The sequence below is a fragment of the Piliocolobus tephrosceles genome, chromosome 17 (assembly GCF_002776525.5).
Source record: "Piliocolobus tephrosceles isolate RC106 chromosome 17, ASM277652v3, whole genome shotgun sequence".
NCBI lineage: Eukaryota > Metazoa > Chordata > Mammalia > Primates > Cercopithecidae > Piliocolobus > Piliocolobus tephrosceles.
Window position 1 is genome coordinate 3,573,030 of NC_045450.1, and position 18,539 is coordinate 3,591,568.

An 18,539-nucleotide genomic window follows, 5' to 3' on the forward strand; every position below is an offset into this window, starting at 1 on the left:
CCTTTGGGTGGTCTCTAGTTGCTTGGTACCTGGCCATGGATGATTTAGGGCAGGAGAAATACTGGCTTGGTGTGTGAGAGTTAGATAGAAGGGGTGGTTGAGTTGCCTGTGAGAGGCATGCTCCCAAGTAAGTTGTTTACTACCTTGAGGAATTAGCCCTGGGAGAGGCAGTCTCCCTGCCAGCAAGATTTTTAAGATTTCAAAATATCATAAAATACAGAACAATTTTTTAAACAGCTAATAAACATGGATGTGGCTGGGATGATATGAAGGATAGTTGTCATGGTAGAAATTATTTTTTTCCAGTCAGACTGAAAATGAAGTGCCTGTTTCCTATTTAGGATTTAAATCTCTTAGAGGCCTAGTGAAGAAAGTCTCTCCTACCTCCCTCCCCCAACCCCAAATCTGGCTCTATTATTTATTTACGTAAAATAAATTAGTTGAAGTGTGGTTTAGAGAAGAGAGTTTTCTTAAACCTGAGATTCTCAACTGAGTCACCTGTGGAATTTTTTTTTAATTGGAAAGTCAGGGACACTACTTTAAAGCCTAATGAATAAATCTTTCAACCTGTGTGTTTTGAATGTTTCACAGATGATTCTGATGTTCTCAAGATTGTGAAGCGCTGCATTTAATCAGCACCAGGTGAACACTGTAGGCTTAAGTATAGGAGAGATATCAAGAGATATCAGGGTGGTGCATGGGATTTTGAATTATACGTAAATTCCTCCCTTCAAGGAACAGAGCCATCCATAACTGGGGCAGCTGCTTCTTGGGGCCCAAGGTGAACAATGGAAGCTGCCTTGTCCTAGACCCTATTGTGACTGTTAACTCTGGCAGAAGCCCTGGGGTTCATGCTGTTAGTCAGAAGTCACCCAGTGTGACTAAGCTGAGGGGCAGTGTTGAGAAACAGTGTTACTAGATGGATGTTATTTCAGTAGGAATAGTATTGTGCGTTCCCTGTCAGCATTTGAGGCGGAAACCCATGCACTGTCAAAACAACCAGGGAGATGAAAGATGATGTCAGATATTAAAAGGTGCAGACAGTCCTTGTGTTTGGTTAACTTTACAGGATTTATCTAAAAGCGAAAATGGATGCAGAAGTACATGAAAAAATTGTGTTACTCCAAATAGATGTGCTGTTTTCCCAGTTCGTAGGAGTCAGTAATTTTGGGGTTCAGGGGAAAAAGGCACAGGTGGAAGATACTGTGATTATAACGTCCTTACCCTTCTGGAATATTTCCTTTTTAAAAGCTTCTGGCATCTCCCACAGAGTTAATGTTTTACACAGTTCGGAGGATGAATTGAAGGGCCCTTATCCCAGGTCTGTGGTTTGATTATAAATTGTAAAGCCATAACCTGTCCACCTCCCGCTCATTTATCTTGACAGGGGTTGGGGAGATGGCAGGTTGAACAAGGCAAGAATTGTCTCCTCAGTTCTTTGGTCATGTTAACTTTCATTTACTGTTGTATATTCACATTTTCTAGACTGCTAAAATTGTTGAAATCAGGAGAGGAAATAACTGTTTTTACATGTATAAGTATACAAAAGTTATTCGAGATGAGTTACACTGCATTTCTCTTAGTGTGCTGCCTGCTACTGCTGCCTTTGTGTGAGTTTGCTCTGTCTGTTCTGCTAGACAAATTTAAGGGAGATTTAAGACAGCAAAACAACCCCCAAAGTATCTACCAGCATAATCCCTATCAAAATCCCAACAACCTTTTAATTTTTTTGCAGAAGTGGAAAAACTGATGTTAAAATTCATATGGAATTGGCCGGATGTGGTGGCTCACACCTGTAATCCCAGCATTTTGGGAGGCCGAGGAAGGTAGATCACTTGAGGTCAGGAGTTCGAGACCAACCTGGCCAACATGGCGAAACCCCGTCTCTCCTAAAAATACAAAAGTTAGCCAGGCATGGTGGCGGGTGCCTGTAGTCCCAGCTACTTGGAAGGCTGAGGCAGGAGAATCCCTTGAACCCAGGAGGTGGAGGTTGCAGTGAGCCAAGATCACAACACTGCATTCCAGCCTGGTGATAGAGTGAGACTCTGTCTGAAGTAAATAAATAAATTGATTAAATAAAATAAATAAATTCCTGTGGAATTGCAAGGGGCTCCTAATACCCAAAACCCTAACAGCCTCTTTGTTCTTTTTTAAGAAATACTTCCTTATATCAAAACTTATTAGAAGCGATAGTAATCAAGACTGTGTGGTACTGTCCTAGCATAAGGATAGGCTTATAGGTCAGTGGAAGAAAAGTGAGAGTCTAGAAATAAACACCTACATTTATGAGCAACTGATTTTTGTCAAGGATGCCAAGACTAGTCGATGGTGAAAGAATAGTGTCTTCCACAAGTGGAGCTGGGATAACAGGATATCACATGGAAAAGAATGGAGTTAGACCCTTACCTCATACCATGTACATATATTAACTTAGAATGGATCAAAGACCAATGTAAGAGTGAAAACTATAAACCTCTTAGAAGAATACAAGGGTAGACTGGGTGTGGTGGCTCACCCCTGTAATCCCAGCACTTTTGGCATCACCAGAGGTCAGGAGTTTGAGACCAGCCTGACCATCATGGTGAAACCGCATCTCTACTAAAAATACAAAATTAGCCGGGCCTGGTGGCGTGTGCCTGTAATCCCAGCTACTCGGGAGGCTGAGACAGGAGAATCGCTTGAACCCAGGAGGCGGAGGTTGCGGTGAGCCGAGATTGCACCACTACCCTCTAGCCTGAGCAACAGGAGTGAAACTCCATCTCAAAAAAAAAAAAAAAGTGCCGGGCGCGGTGGCTCAAGCCTGTAATCCCAGCACTTTGGGAGGCCGAGATGGGCGGATCACGAGGTCAGGAGATCGAGACCATCCTGGCTAACACGGTGAAACCCCGTCTCTACTAAAAAATACAAAAAACTAGCCGGGTGAGATGGCGGGCGCCTGTAGTCCCAGCTACTGGGGAGGCTGAGGCAGGAGAATGGCGTAAACCCGGGAGGCGGAGCTTTCAGTGAGCTGAGATCCGGCCACTGCACTCCAGCCTGGGCGACAGAGCGAGACTCCGTCTCAAAAAAAAAAAAAAAAAAGAGAGAATACAAGGATTAAATCTTTATGACCTTGGAGTTGGCAGTGGACTCTAGATGTGACACTAAAAGCAGAAACAACAACAAATAATGAATTGGACTTCATCAAAATTAAAAACTTGTGTGTGTAAAATTACTCTATCAAGAAAATAAGAAGATAACCCACAGAACGGGAGATATGTGTTAATCATATACCTGACAAGAGTCTATGCTGCTGTCTGAATGTTTATGTCTCCTGTCACCCAATTCATATGTATGAATAAAGTATGGATATATTCATACTTTATTATATCAACTATCAAGGGACGTTAGATTGCTTTCATTTCCTTCTACAGTGGCTAATGGTGCATTGAACATACTTGTATATACTTTTATGCAGATTTGCACATATATTTGTAGGATATTCCTGTGACATAAGTGGAATTGCTGGGTCAGTGGATATGGTAAATCAGACTGTTTTTGGGTGTACCCAGTTACCTCCTAAAGAAGGCGAATTGGCTGGACACAGTGGCTTATGCCTGTAATCCCAGCACTTTGGGAGACTGAAGCGGGTGGATCACTTGAGGTCAGGAGTTTAAGACCAGCCTGGCCAACATGTTGAAACCCCGTCTTTACTAAAAATATAAAATTAACTGGGCGTGGTGGCGCACCCCTGTAATTCCAGCTACTCGGGAGACTGAGGCAGGAGAATCGCTTTACCCTGGAAGGTGGAGGTTACAGTGAGCCAAGATCACAACACTGCACTCCAGCCTAGGTGACAGACCAAGGCTCAGTCTCAAAAAAAAAAAAACAAAAATGGAGGCTGAATCAGTTTCCATTCCATTAACAACGAATGTCTTTTTATTCATAATCCACACTCACAGAATATATCATGAAACATTTTGTTCTTTTACTATTTCAGCGGTTAAAAATTGGTGTCTTGTAGCTTTATTTTACATTTCTTTCGTTGAGGAAACAAGTATGTTCTTCACATGATTAAAAGCTACTTGTTTACCTATGACCTCATGTTTGTGGGCTTTGCATGCTTTTAGATTGTGTGATTAATCTTTTTCCAATTGATTTGTAAGATTGTGTGATTCATCTTTTTCCTATTGATTTGTAAGAACTCTATATTATGGAAATGGATCTAGTGTTACAATGTTACAAATACTTTTTCCCAGTTTTTATCATTTGTCTTTGAGTTAAAAAAAAAATTTTTTTTTTTTTGATATGGAGTCTCACCGGTTGCCCAGGCTAGACTTGAACTCCTTGGCTCAAGTGATCCCCGTACTTCAGCCTCCCAAATAGCGGCTATGTGCTGCTGTACCCAGCTTGTCTTTGATTTTTAATAAATTTTTTTCCACGTAGAGCTTTACAGTTTTTTTGTAATCAAATTGACTTTTATGCACATACCTTCTTCCAGTGTTTGGCTCACCTTTACATTCCCTTAATGATGTCTTGTAATGAACAAAGGTTCTTCAAAGCTGGAGGCATCACATTACCTGACTTGAAATTATACTACAAGGCCTCCTTTGGGAGAGTGAGGGGAAAAGATTGCTTGAGACCAGCCTGGGCAACATAGTAAGACTCCGTCTCTAATGTACCTGCCCCCCCTCCCCCCCCAAAAAAAAATTAGCTGAGCATGGTGGTGCACACCTGTGGTCCTAGCTACTCATGTAGTAACTAAAACAGCATGGTACTTGTACATATTTTTGTATCATAAATCAGTGGGACAGAATAGAGAACCCAGAAGTAATGCCACTTGCCTACAACCAACTGATCTTCAATAAAGTTGACAAATAGGCAGTGGGGGAAGGACACCCTATTCAATAAATAGTGCTGGGAAAATTGGCTAATCATATATAGAAAAATGAAGCTGTACCCCGTCTCTCACCGCATACAAAAATTAAAGTGAATTAAAGACTTAAACATAAGACCTGAAACTCTAAAGATCTTAGAAGAAAACCTAGGAAAAACTCTTCTGGATATTAGCCTAGGCAAAGAATACATGACTAAGACCTCAAAAGCAAATGCAACAAGAAGAAAAATAGGCAAATGGGACTTAATTAAATGAAAAAACTTCTACACAGCAAAAGAAATAACAGAGTAAATAGACAACCTATAGAATGGAAGAAAATACTTGCAAATAAAGCCTCTGGAAAAGGACTAATACCTAATATCTACAAGGATCTCAACAAGAAAAAAAAAAAAAAAACCATTAGTAAGTGAGCAAAGGCTGGGTGTGGTGGTTAACAACTGTAATCCCAGCACTTCGGGATGCTGAGGCAGGAGGATCACTTGAGGCCAGAATTGGAGAGAAAGTAGGCAAAGGACGAGAACAGATACTTCTCAAATGAAGACTTACAAGCGGCAAACAAACATGAGAAAGTGCTCAACATCACTAATCATCAGAGAAATGCAAATCAAAACCACAGTGAGATACCGTCTTACACCAGTCAGAATGGCTATTATTAGAAAGTCAGAAAACAACAGATGTTGGCATGGATGCACAGAAAAGGGAATGCTTATATGCTGTTGATGGGAATGTAAATTAGTATAACCTCTATATAGAAAACAGTATGGAGGCCAGGTGTGGTGGCTCACTACCTGTAATCGCAGCACTTTGGGAAGTCAAGGCAGGCAGATCATTTGAGGTCAGGGGATCAAGACCAGCCTGGCCAATATGGTGAAACCGTGTTTCTACTAAAAATACAAAAATTAGCTGGGCGTGGTGGTGCACGCCTGTTATCCCAGCTACTCAGGAAGCTGAGGCAGGAGAATCCCTTGAACCCAGGAGGCGGAGGTTTCAGTCACCCTAGACTGCCACTGCCCTCCAGCCTGGGCAACAGAGCAAGACTCTGTCTCACAAAAAATGCTTAGTGGCTTTTGTGTCCTTAGTTAGCGAGGTCTTCTCTACTTTGAGATTATAAAGTAATTTTCCTCATGTTTTCTTCTAGAGTTTTTATTTTTACATTAAAATTTTTATTGACCAGCTGCGTAAGGTGCCTGGTGGTGCTCTAGGCACTGGGTTAGTGTCCCTCGTGCTGAGCTCTAACCTGTCAGAATGCCCTTACTGCCCCGGCTGAGTCCACGGTGGCTAAAGCTGTTCCTGTAAGACCTTGAATCTAGCAGCCACTGTGTACTCCACATGGAGCAGTCGGACTGGGCAGACTGTGCCCAGCATCCGAACATCTAGACAGACAGCCATTCCCAGTGGTGGCCTAAACCAGCAAATATTGTGTAACAATTTTTTTGCAATTTTTTTTCCTTTTTCTCTTTTTTCTTTTTTTTGAAATGGAGTCTTACTTTGTATTCACCCAGGCTGGAGTACAGTAACGGGATCTTGGGTCACTGCAACCTCCGCCTCTCAGGCTCAAACAGTCCTCCCACCTCAGCCTATATTCTGTTTCTGTAGCTGAGAATACAGGTTTGTGCCAGCACGCCTGGCTAATTTTGTATTTTTAGTAGAGATAGGGTTTTGCCATGTTGCCCAGGCTGATCTCGAACTGGGCTCAAGTGATTTGCCTGCCCCAGCCTCTCACAGTCTGAGATTACAGGTGTGAGCCACCATGCCCAGCCTGCAGTTTTTCTTACTAAAACCTAATGGGGGCGGGGGCAGTGGCTCACTCCTGTAATCCCAGCACTTTGGGAGGCCTCGGTGGGTGGATCACCACCCTAATAACCAGGCTGGTTAGGAGTTCAAGACCAGCCTGGCCAACATGGTGAAACCCTGTGTTAACTAAAATACAAAAGTTAGCCTGGTGTGGTGGTGCATACCTGTAATCTTAGCTACTTGGGAGGCTGAGGCAGGAGAATTGCTTGAGCCCTGGAGGCAGGGGTTACAGTGAGCTGAGATCGCGCCACTGCATTCCAGCCTGGGTGACAAAGTGAGACTCTGTCTGTAAAAAAAAAAAAAAAAAAAAAACTAATGGGGCTAGGCATGGCGATATATTCCTATAGTCCCTGAGACTTTGGAGACTGAGAAAGGAGAATTGCCTGAGCCCAGTGGTTCAAGGCCAGCCGGGGCAGTGTAGTGAAACCCATTGCTACCAAAAAAAAATTTGTTTAAATAAGCTAGCATGGTAGCATGTGCCTGTAGTCCCAGCTACTCAGTAGGCTGAAATGGGATCACTTGAGCGCAGGAGGTCAAGGCTGCAGTGAGTCATAATCATACTTCCACACTCCAGCCTGGGCAACAAGCAAGACCCTGTGTCAAAAAAATAAATGAAATAGCCAGTACAGAATAAAGGTGCTAAAAAAGGCATAGGAGGAAATCTTCATGACTTTGGGGTAGGCAAAATTTTTTTTTTTTTTGAGACGGAGTCTTGCTCTGTCGCCCAGGCTGGAGTGCAGTGGCCGGATCTCAGCTCACTGCAAGCTCCGCCTCCCAGGTTCACGCCATTCTCCTGCTTCAGCCTCCCGAGTAGCTGGGACTATAGGCGCCCGCCACCTCGCCCGGCTAGTTTTTTGTATTTTTTAGTAGAGACGGGGTTTCACTGTGTTAGCCAGGATGGTCTCGATCTCCTGACCTCGTGATCCGCCCATCTCGGCCTCCCAAAGTGCTGGGATTACAGGCTTGAGCCACCGCGCCCGGCCGCAAAAGATTCTTAAACAGGGACACAAGCCACTAACCATAAAGAAGTGACAAATTCTATGACGTTAAAATTAAGAACCTGTATAAGGGACCATTAAGAGGGTGTAAAGGGCTGGGCATGGTGGCTCATGCCTGTAATCCCAACACTTCAGGAGGCCGAGGCAGAAGGATCACTTGAGCCCAGGAGTTTGTGATCAGCCTGGGCAACATAGTGAGACCCCCGTCTGTACAAAAAATTTAAAAATTAACCAGGTGTAGGGGCATGTGCCTGTAGTCCCAGCTACTCTGGAAGCTGAGGTGAGAGAATTGCTTGAGCCTGAGACGCCAAGGCTACAGTGAGCCTTGATTCTGCCACCGTACTCCAGTCTGGGCAGCAGAGCAAGACCCTGTCTCAAAAAAGGGTGTAAAGATGTCACAGACTAGAAAATGTGTGTGATGTGCACAGACTAGCATATGTACAATAACAAAGGACTAATAAGAAATCCTAAAAAAAGAAAAATAGAAAAACAGAAAAGAGACTTGAGTGGCCAACAGATGTATGAAATGTTCAACTTATTTAGTCAAAGAAAATGCAAATTAAACCACAGTGAATGATCACTAAACTCAGCAGCATGAATAAAATGAAGACAACTGCTAGACAATAGTTAGTGTGGTAAGAAATTCCTGTTTGAGCCATAGTTATTTAGAAGTATGTTGCTTAATATCAAGTGTTTGGAGAATTCCCTCATTTTTCTGTTACTAGTTTCTAGTTTAATTTTCTAGTTTAATTCCATTATGGTCAGAGATCACACTTTAATGATTTCAATTTTTAAAAATTTGTTTTGTGACTTTTATGGCTTAGAATATAGTCTGTCTTGAATGCTTCAAATCTGAACACTTGAAAACACTATATATTTTTCTGTTAGGTGGAGTGTCCTCTAAATGTCAGTTAGATCCAGTTGGTTGATGGTGGTGTTCAGGTTGCTGATTTTCTGTCTACTGGTTCTACGTATTGAGAAGTGTTGAAGTCTCCAGCTCTGATAATGGATTTGTCTGTTCTTCATTTGTCAGTTTTTGTTTCATGTATTTTGAATCTCTTTTTTTAGATGCATATACACTTAGGATTATGCTGTCTTGATGAATTGACCTTTTTATCATTATGTAATAGCCCTCTTTTGCTTATTTTATGTTTTTTAGAGACAGGGTCTTGCTGTGTCACCCAGGCTGGAGCGCAGTGATGTGATCAGAACTCACTGCAGCTTTGAACTCCTGAGCTCCGGCGATTCTCCTGCCTCAGTCTTCTGAGCTGGGACCACAGGCACATGCCACCGTGCCTGTCTGAATTTTTTTTCTTTGGTAGAGACAGGGTCTCCCTATGTTGCCCATGCTGGTCTGAAACTCCTAGCCTCAAGTGATCCTCCCATGTTGGCCAAGTGCTGAGATTACAGGCATGAGCTGCTGCACTCAACCCTCTTTATCACTGGTAATTTTCTTTGCTATGAAGTCTACTTTGCTTGTTTGACATTAATATAGCCACTCCAGCGGTCTTTTGATTAGTGTTTACATGACATATCTTTTTTTTATTTCTTTTTTTTTTTTTTGAGACAGAGTCTCGCTCTGTCACCCAGGCTGGAGTGCAGCAGCATGATCATGGCTCACTGCAGCATTGAACTCTAGCTCAAGCCATCCTCCCACCTAAACCTCCCGGGTATGGAACTACAGGTGTGTGCCGCCAGGGCTGGCTAATGTTTTTTAATTTTTCTATGGAGACAAGGTCTCACTATGTTGCTCAGGTTGGTCTGGAACCTCAAGTGATCCTTCCACCTCAATCTCCCAAAGTGTTGCATGAGCCAGTGCGCCTGGCTTATCTGTGTTTTCTTTTGTTTCCTATGCCTTTGATATGATACCCATGTTCTTTTGCATGTGGATATCCAGTTTTCTCAGCAACACTTATTTAAAAGACTGTCTTTTCCCCACCGAATGGTCTTGGCACCCTTGTCAAAATCATGTGACCATGCATGCCAGGGTTTATTGCTGGGGTGTCACTTCTGTTCCAGTGGTCTAGATGTCTGTCTTCCTGCCAGTACCATATTGTTGTGATTACTGCAGTTGGTTAGTAGGTTTTGAAATCAGGAAGTGTGAATCCTGAGTCTGTTTTTCTTTTCCTTTTTCTTTTTTTTTTTTTGAGACGGAGTCTCACTCTGTCGCCCAGGCTGTAGTGCAGTGGTCCGATCTTGGCTCACTGCAAGCTCGGCCTCCCGGGTTCACGCCATTCTCCTGCCTCAGCCTCCCGAGTAGCTAGGACTATAGGCGCCCGCCACCTCGCCCGGCTAGGTTTTTTTTTTTTGTATTTTTTAGTAGAGACGGGGTTTCACCGTGTTAGCCAGGATGGTCTCGACCTCCTGACCTCGTGATCTGCCCGTCTCGGCCTCCCAAAGTGCTGGGATTACAGGCTTGAGCCACCGCGCCCAGCCCTGTTTTTCTTTTTCAACATGGTGTTGGCTCTCTGGGGTCCCTGGAGATTCCATATGAATTTCAGCATGTATTTTCTGTTTCTGGAAAAAAAAAAAAAAAGTCATTGGGATTTTGCTTCAGTTTACATATGAATCGGTAGCTGATTTTTGGGAGTATTGACATCTTAACAATATTACAATATCTTGTCTTAACAATATCGTCCAACCCGTGAAAGTGTGATATTTTTCCTTAATTATATCTTCATTAATTTCTTTCAGCGATGTTTTGTAGTTTTCATTGTATGAGTCTTTTATCTCCTTGGTTAAAATTCCTAAGTATTTTATTCTTTTTAATGCTATTGTAAGTGGAATTGTTTTTATAATTTCCTTTTCAAATTGTTCAGTGTTAGTATATAGAAATGCAAATGATTTTTGTGTGCTGACTTTGTATCCTACTGCTTTGCTGATTCTCTTATTGTAATTATTTTTTGTATGTAATCTTTAGGCCTAGTTTTTCTGTGAATTGAGATAATTTTACTTCTTCCTTTCCAATTTGGATACATATTTTTTTCTTAGTTGCTATGGCTAGAACTTCCAGTAGTAGGTTAAATAGTAGTGGTAAAGGTGAATGTTCTCATCTTAGAAGAAAATTTTTTAGTCATTCACTATTGAGTATGATGTTCAATGTGCATTTCTGCTTTTTTTCCTTTAAAACTTTTAGGCCGGGCATGGTGGCTCACGTGTGTAATCCCAGCACTTTGGGAGGCCGAGGCAGGCAGATCGCCTGAGGTCAGGAGTTTGAGACTAGCCTAGCCAACATGGTAAAACCCCATCCCTACTAAAAATACAAAAATTTGCCAGGTGTGATGGTGGGCGCCTGTAATCCCAGCTACTTGGGAGGCTGAGGCAGGAGAATTGCTTGAACCAGGAGGCAGAGGTTGCAGTGAGCCGAGATTGCACCACTGCACTCCAGCCTGCGCGACACAGCAAGACCCGGTCTCAAAAAAAAAAAAAAAAAAATTGTAATAAGCTTTCTCAGGTTTAACAATGTAGATTTTTCAAATATGGCTTTATGTTGAGATATTTTCCTTGTACTTTTAGTTTGTTGAATGTTTTCATTATGAGAGGGTGTTACATTTTGTCAAATGCCTTTTCTGCAGCAATTGAGATGATGTTATATGTTTCCCATTATTCCACTAATGTGGTGTGTTACATTGAATTTTGTAGGTTGGACCATCCATGCATTCCAGGAATAAATCTCACTTGGTTGTGGTATATAATCCTTCTAAAATGCTACTGTATTCAGTTTGCTAGTGTTTGTAAATGATTTTTGCATCCATGTGCATAAGGGATATTAGTCTGTAGTTTTCTTTTATTGAATGCCTGGTTCTGATATAAGAGCAATACTGGCCTCTTAGGATGAATTAGGAAGTATTTCTTACCTTCCACTTTTCTGGAAAAGTTTTGAGAAGGATTGGTACTAATTGTTGTTTCAATGTTTGGTGAATTAATCATTGAAGCCTTCAGGTCCAAGACTTTTCTTAGTTAGGAGATTTTTGATTATTGATTCAATCTGCTTACTAGTTACAGATCTGTTCAGATTTTCTGTTTCTTTGTGATTTAGTCTTGGTAGGGGCTTTTAAATTTGTTTGTTTTTAAAACAAAGTCTTGCTCTGTTGCCCAGGCTGGAGTGCAGTGGCACAATCTTGGCTCACTGCACCTTCCGCTTCCCGGGTTCAAGTGACTCTCCTGCTTCAGCCTCCTGAGTAGCTGGGGCTACAGGCACCCGCCACCATGCCCGGCTAAGTTTTGTATTTTTATTTTAGTGGAGATGAGGTTTTACCATGTTGGCCAGGCTGGTCTCAAACGTCAGATGATCGGCCTCGGCCTCCCAAAGTGCTGGTTTGCAGGCGTGAGCCACCACACCCAGCCCTTGTTTGTTTTTGTTTTATGTGTGGGGTGGGGGGGTTGTTGTTTTGTTTTTTGCTGTTTTTGTTGTTGTTGTTTTTGAGACGGGGTCTCACTTTGTTACTCAGACTGGAGTGCAGTTGCACGATCACAGCTCACTGCAGCCTCGACCTGCCAGTCTCAAAGCGATCCTCCCACCTCAGCGCCCCAAGTAACTGAGACTACAGGCCCACACCACCACACCTGGCTAATTTTTGTACTTTTTTGTACAGACAGGTTTTCTCCATGTTGCCTAGGCTAGCCTTGAACTCCAGAGCTCAGGCAGTCTGCCCACGTCAGTCTCCCAAAGTCTAGGATTACGGGCATGAGCCACTGTTCCTGGTTATTTCTCCCTTCAATTCTGTCAGTTTTGCTTTATGTATTTTGATGGTCTGTTATTAGATGCAATCTGTTTATAATTTTATCTTTTTGCTGTATTGAACCTTTATATAATGTCCTTTTTTTTTTTTTTTTGAGACAGAGTCTCGCTCTGTCCCCCAGGCTGGAGTGCAGTGGCACGATCTCGGCTCACTGCAAGCTCCACCTCCTGGGTTCACGCCATTCTCCTGCCTCAGCCTCCTGAATAGCTGAGACTACAGGCGCCTGCCACCGCGCCTGGCTAATTTTCTGTATTTTTAGTAGAGACGGGGTTTCACCATGATCTCGATCTCTTGACCTTGTGATCCGCCCTCCTGGGCCTTCCAAAGTGCTGGGATTACAGGCCTGAGCCACCGCGCCCAGCCATAATGTCCTCTTTTTAGTCTCTTATTTTTTTATTTAAAGTCTCTTTTGTCTTACAGTAATATAGCCCTGCTCTCATTCAGTTACTGTTTGCATGGAATATGTTTTTCCATCCTTTGACTTTCAATCTATTTGTGTCTTTGGATCTAAAGTGATTCTTTTCCGTAGTCCCAGTTACTTGGGAGGCTGAGGCAGGAGGATTGCTTAAGCCCGGGAGTTCAAATCTAGCCTGAGCAACATAGGGAGACCTTGTCTCTCTAAAAAATAAAAGTAAATATAAAAAAGTAAGTTTCTTATAGATGGCATATAATTGAATAATGTAGTTTTCTTCCATGCTGCTAATCTCTATCTTCTGATGGGAGAGTTTAATCCATTTACACTTAGTTACTGATCAGGAAAGACGTATGTCATTTTGCTGTTTCTTTTCTGTATACCTTATAGGATTTTATTTATTTATTTTTTTAGAGAGGGAGTCTTGCTCTGTCACCCAGGCTGGAGTGCAGTGGTACAGTCTTGGCTCACTGCAACCTCCGCCTCCCAAGTTCAAGCGATTCTCCTGTCTCAGCTTCCCAAGTAGCTGGGACTACAGGCATGTGCCACCACACCCAGCTAATTTTTTGGGTTTGTTTGTTTTGTTTTTGAGATGGAGTCTGTTGCCCAGGCTGGAGTGCAGTGGCAATCTCAACTCACTGCAACCTCTGCCTCCCAGATTCAAGCAATTCTTCTGGCTCAGCCTCCCTAGTAGCTGGGACTACAAGTGCCTGCCACCATGCCCAGCTAATTTTTGTATTTTTAGTAGAGAAAGGTTTCACCATATTGGCCAGGCTGGTCTCCAACTCCTGACCTCAGGTGATCCACCTGCCTCGGCCTCACAAAGTGCTGAGATTACAGGCGTGAGCCACCATGCCCGGCCACCTTATAGGGTTTTTTTTTTTTTTTTAATTGAGATGGAGTCTTGCTCTGTTGCCCAGTCTGGAGTGCAGTGGCACGATCTTAGGTCACTGCAACCTCTGCCTCCCAGGTTCAAGGGACCCTCCTGCTTCAGCCCCCCTAGTAGCAGGATTATAGGCACATGCCACCATGCCTGAATAATTTTTGTATTTTTAGTAACGATGGGGTTTTGCCATGTTGGCCAGGCTGGTCTTGAACTCCTGACCTCAGGTCATCCGCCCACCTTGGCCTCCCAAAGTGCTGGGATTACAGGCATGAGCCACCACACCCGGCCATGGATTTTAAAATCTCTCATTACCTGCATTATTGTCTTCTTTTGTGTTTAGCTGGAGTTTTGTAGGTTTTCTTTTTTCTTTCTTTCTTGTTTTTTGTAGTAACATGTTTAATTATTTTCTCATTTTATTTTGTGTAACACTGTAATTTGAATTTATAGCAGTGTAACTTGAGTAACGTGCAACAATTCTGCTGCTTTACAGCTTCATCTCCACCCCTTTCAGTTGTCACAAAATTACATTATTATATACTATGTGCCCCAGAAAGTAAACTCGTAATTGTTTAAATGCGTTAGTCTGCTCAGGTATGTTTTATGGACCTGAATGTGATCTATCTTGGTGAATGTTCCATGTGAGCTTTAGAGGAATGTGTATCCTGCTGTTGTTGGATGAAGTACTCTGTAGATGTCAATTCTATCCCGTTGCTTGATGGTGCTGTTGAGTTCATTATGTCCTTACTGATTTTCTGCCCGCTGGATCTGTCCATTTTGATAGATTGATGTTGAAGTTTCCAACTATAATAGTGAATTCATCTGCTTTTCCTTGGAGTTCTCAGTTTTTTCCTTGAGGATTTTGATGCTCTGTTGTTAGGCGTATACACATAAGGTTTGTTATCTCATCTTAGAGAAATACTCATTTATAATTTTGTAATATCCTTTTTCTATCCCTGGTAATTTTCCTTGCTCTGAAGTCTGCTCTGCCTGAAATCAGTATAGCTACTGGGACTTTCTTTTGATTCCTGGTATGTCTTTATCCATCTCTTTAATTTTTTTTTTTTTTTTTTGAGACAGAGTTTCGCTCTTGTCGGCCAGGCTGGAGTGCAATGGCACGATGTCAGCTCACTGCAACCTCCACCCCGTGGGTTTAAGTGATTCTCTTGCCTCAAGCTCCTAAGTAGCTGAGATTACAGGCGTCTGCCACCACACCTGGGTAATTTTTGTATTTTTAGTAGAGACAGGGTTTTACCATGTTGTCCAGGCTGGTCGCGAAATCCTGACCTCAGGTGATCCGCCCGCCTCAGTCTCCCAAAGTGCTGGGATTACAGGCATGAGCAATCGTGCCCAGCCTCATCTCTTTAATTTTAATCTACCTGTGTCTTTATATTTAAAGTGAGTTTCCTGGGTCTTCTTTTAACATTTTTTTGCAAGGTGGATTTACTGATGGCAAATTCCCTTAATTTTTGTTCTTCTGAGAAAGTCTTTATTTCTCTTCATTTTTGACCCAACACATGCTTGGGTCTTATTTTTGGATATATTCTGACATTTTCTGTTTCTTATTTGCGTGAACATTGACTATTAAAGAGATTATTGGTGCAGTTAGATTAATATCTGCCGTATTTATTACTGTTTTCTATTGCTTTTATTCCTCCCTTTTCTTTTTATTTTGGTCTTCCACTCTTTTCCTGCCTTCTCTGACTTTAAATGACCATCTTATATGATTACATTTTTTTCTCTCTTAGCATGTCAATTATGCTTCTTATTTTATATTTTTAAAAAGTCTTGGCTGGGCACAGTGGCCCATGCTTGTAATCCCAGCACTTTGGGAGGCCAAGGTGGCTGGATCACCTGAGGTCAGGAGTTTGAGACCAGCCTGGCTAACATGGTAAAACCCTATCTCTACTAAAAATACAAAAAATTAGCCGGGCATGGGGGCAGGTGCCTGTAATCTGTAATCCCAGCTACTCAGGAGGCTGAGGCAGGAGCATGGCTTGAACCCAGGAGGCAGAGGTTGCAGTGAGCCGAGATGGCGCCCCTGCACTCTAGCCTGGATGACAAGAACGAGACTCCATCTCAAAAAAAAAAAAAAGAAAAGAAAAATCATTGCCCTTGAGTTTGGTATTTACAGTTACAACTAATCCAATTCCACTTTCAACTGATGCTATACCACTTCATGGGTTGTACGAGTTCCCTCTAACAGAGCATTCCCAGTTCATCCTTACCATCCCTTACGATATCCTTACTGTCCCTTATGGTATTGCCGTCATTAATTTCACTTATTCATAAACCATAACCATTGAATACATTGTTGCTGGTTTGTTTTTGTTTTTGTTGTTGAGACAGGGTTTTTTGTTTGTTTGTTTTTGAGATGGCGTCTCATTCTGTCGCCCAGGCTGGAGTGCAATGGCTCGATCTGGGCTCACTGCAAGCTCCCCCTCCCAGGTTAATGCCATTCTCTTGCCTCAGCCTCCTGAGTAGCTGGGACTACAGGTGCCCACCACCATGCCCGGCTAATTTTTTGTATTTTTAGTAGAGGCAGAGTTTCACCGTGTTAGCCAGGCTGGTCTTGAACTCATGACCTCGTGATCCACCCACCTCAGCCTCCCCAAGTGTTGGGATTAACAGGTGTGAGCCATTGTACCCAGCTTTTTAAAATATTAATAATAGAGTCAGAGCGTTACTATGTGGCCCAGGCTAGAGTGCAGTGGCTATTCACAAGTGCAATCCCATTACTGATCAGTACAGGAGTTTTGACCTGCTTCATTTCTGACGTGGGCTTATTCACCCCTCCTTAGGCAACCTGGTGGTGCCTAAGGAGGGGAGGTCACCATATTGCAGGGAGGTCACCATTTTGATGCCAAACTTAGTGCAAACACTCAGTCCAAATAGCCCAGAACTCCTGGACTCGAGCTATTCTGCCTCAGCCTTTTAACTGCGTCTATAGGCATGCACTGTCATGCCTAGCTCTTGCTGTTATTAGGTTGAACAAACTGTTAACAGTTAAGAGTAAGAAAAGTAGGACGGGCGTGGTGGCTCACGCCTGTAATCCCAGCACTTTGGGAGGCCCAGGCAGGTGGATCGATTGAGCTCAGGAGTTCAAGACCAGCCTGGGCAACATAGCGAGACCCTGTCTCTGCAAAAAAATAAATTGTTGGCTGGAGAATTTTGTTGACTTTCTTTGAATAGTGTTGGGTTTGGGTCTGGTATGCAGTTAAGTCCCTTGGAAGCAGCGATCCTTTAGAGGCTTCTGAGCTTTTCAGTGGGTCTGGTGCTGCTTTAATCTGCAGCTGACTTAGCTCTATCACTAAGGGTGATACCCTTCTGCGGAGTCACCCAATACCCCATGAATTAGGAGATCTCTCCACAGTGGCTTGTGGGAACACAAAATATTCCGTGTGAACTCTGGGGATTTTTTTCTTTGCTCCTTCCTCAGGATTCTTTTCTGGGCCTTCTCATATAGTTTTTTCTCACCCAGGCACAGCTCTGTTTTCAGCTAAAGACTCCAGGAGACCCTGGGCAGATCCTGGCTCTGCCTCTCTGTGCAGCTGCCTCCTCCCCAGGACTCTGCCCCGCAAATAGCAGCAGCCTTGGCCTCCCTGACCTCTGAACTCTGTCTTCCCAACTCAGAGAGACTGCAGGTTCCGGCTGAGTTTCCCTCCCTGTGCTGCAGTCTGGAACCCGCCTCCTGGCTCTAACTGGTGCAGTCATAGGACGCGCTCTCCGGTTTCCCTGCTGTCGGAATCACTGTCCTGCACTGTCTTCCACCAACTGAAGACAAAAGTATGTTGTCCCGTTTTCCAGGTGTTCAGGGTTCCCTGTTGCTGCATCCTACATGAGTATATAAACAGAACAAACAGAACAGCCTGTCGGGAGCTTGCTGAGGTTTCAGAACAGGTGCTGCTGGCTGAGCTGATGGACATGATTACACTCCCCTTCTCCTTTCAGTGACCACAGTGTGAACGGGAACAGCAAGATGGGAAAGGCTTGCTGAGAAAGTGGCACAGTGCCAGCCTGGGTAGCGGCCTCCCCAGCAAGTTGCATGTTACTAGCTTCCTGTGGCTGTCACTGCTGGGCCCAGGCACCTCCGAAGATCAGCGCCTCCTCCGGGGCTCAAGCGAGGGCAGGAGTCCGTCACCTATGAGCTTGCAAGGGCAGAGCCACTGTCCTGTCTCAACGGTTCTACCGTGACTCCAGTGGACTTTGGACAGTGGGGAGCAGGCCCAACAGGGCCATTCGTGTGTGGTAACTCTGGCTTTGGGTGGATCAGGACCACGCTGGACTTCATCCCCAGCCCCCAGGTGCTGTTGCTACTCCTGCCCGAGACCCCATCCACGGCTGCAGCTGTGTGGCGGGGTGGCTGATGGTGGCCAGCATGGTCCTGCTGCAGCTCCATGCTGGGGAGGGGCGTGGCCCCGATGAGCAGCCACCCCTCCATGTGGGCCACAGGGGAGGAGCCTGGGAAGCCACCCTGGCCAGGTGAGTGGACGCATTTATGTGGTGAGAGGTGAGAGCCAGTGCCACTTCCCAGAGCCCTGTGCTTCCTGGGGAGGCTGAGGCTTGCAGACGCCTTGCCTGCTCTCCTCCTGGGGTGCTTTCTTGTCCCCAGGGCTGGGCTCTTGGAGGGAGAATGGAGGCAGGGCCTCTGTCTGCCCACACTCAAGGGCCCAGCACAGGCAGGCCCTCTGGGGAGCCCCTCATGACTGGTGGGGAGTCTGCGGCAGGGTGAGGGACGGCATCTTCCACCGATCCCAGGCTTGGGAGGCGTCTGTCCTGGAGGCTACCCCTGCGGGAAGGCCTCTTTTGTGCGACTCCTTCCCCGTGAAACGGCTTC

At 44.1% G+C, this 18,539-nt stretch overlaps 1 protein-coding gene across 3 annotated transcripts in view; it reads left to right on the forward strand.

The window, feature by feature from the left end:
• DNASE1 (deoxyribonuclease 1) overlaps positions 1-18,539 on the forward strand; it is a 38,053-nt gene that overhangs the window by 2,724 nt on the left and 16,790 nt on the right. For 2 of the 3 annotated variants that reach the window (XM_023225699.2, XM_023225701.2), the window contains exons 2-3: positions 17,336-17,488; positions 17,654-18,184. The gene's annotated coding sequence lies outside the window, so the exon portion shown is untranslated. The remainder of the gene's footprint in view (positions 1-17,335; positions 17,489-17,653; positions 18,185-18,539) is intronic. The other variant, XM_023225700.2, reaches the window with a different exon arrangement.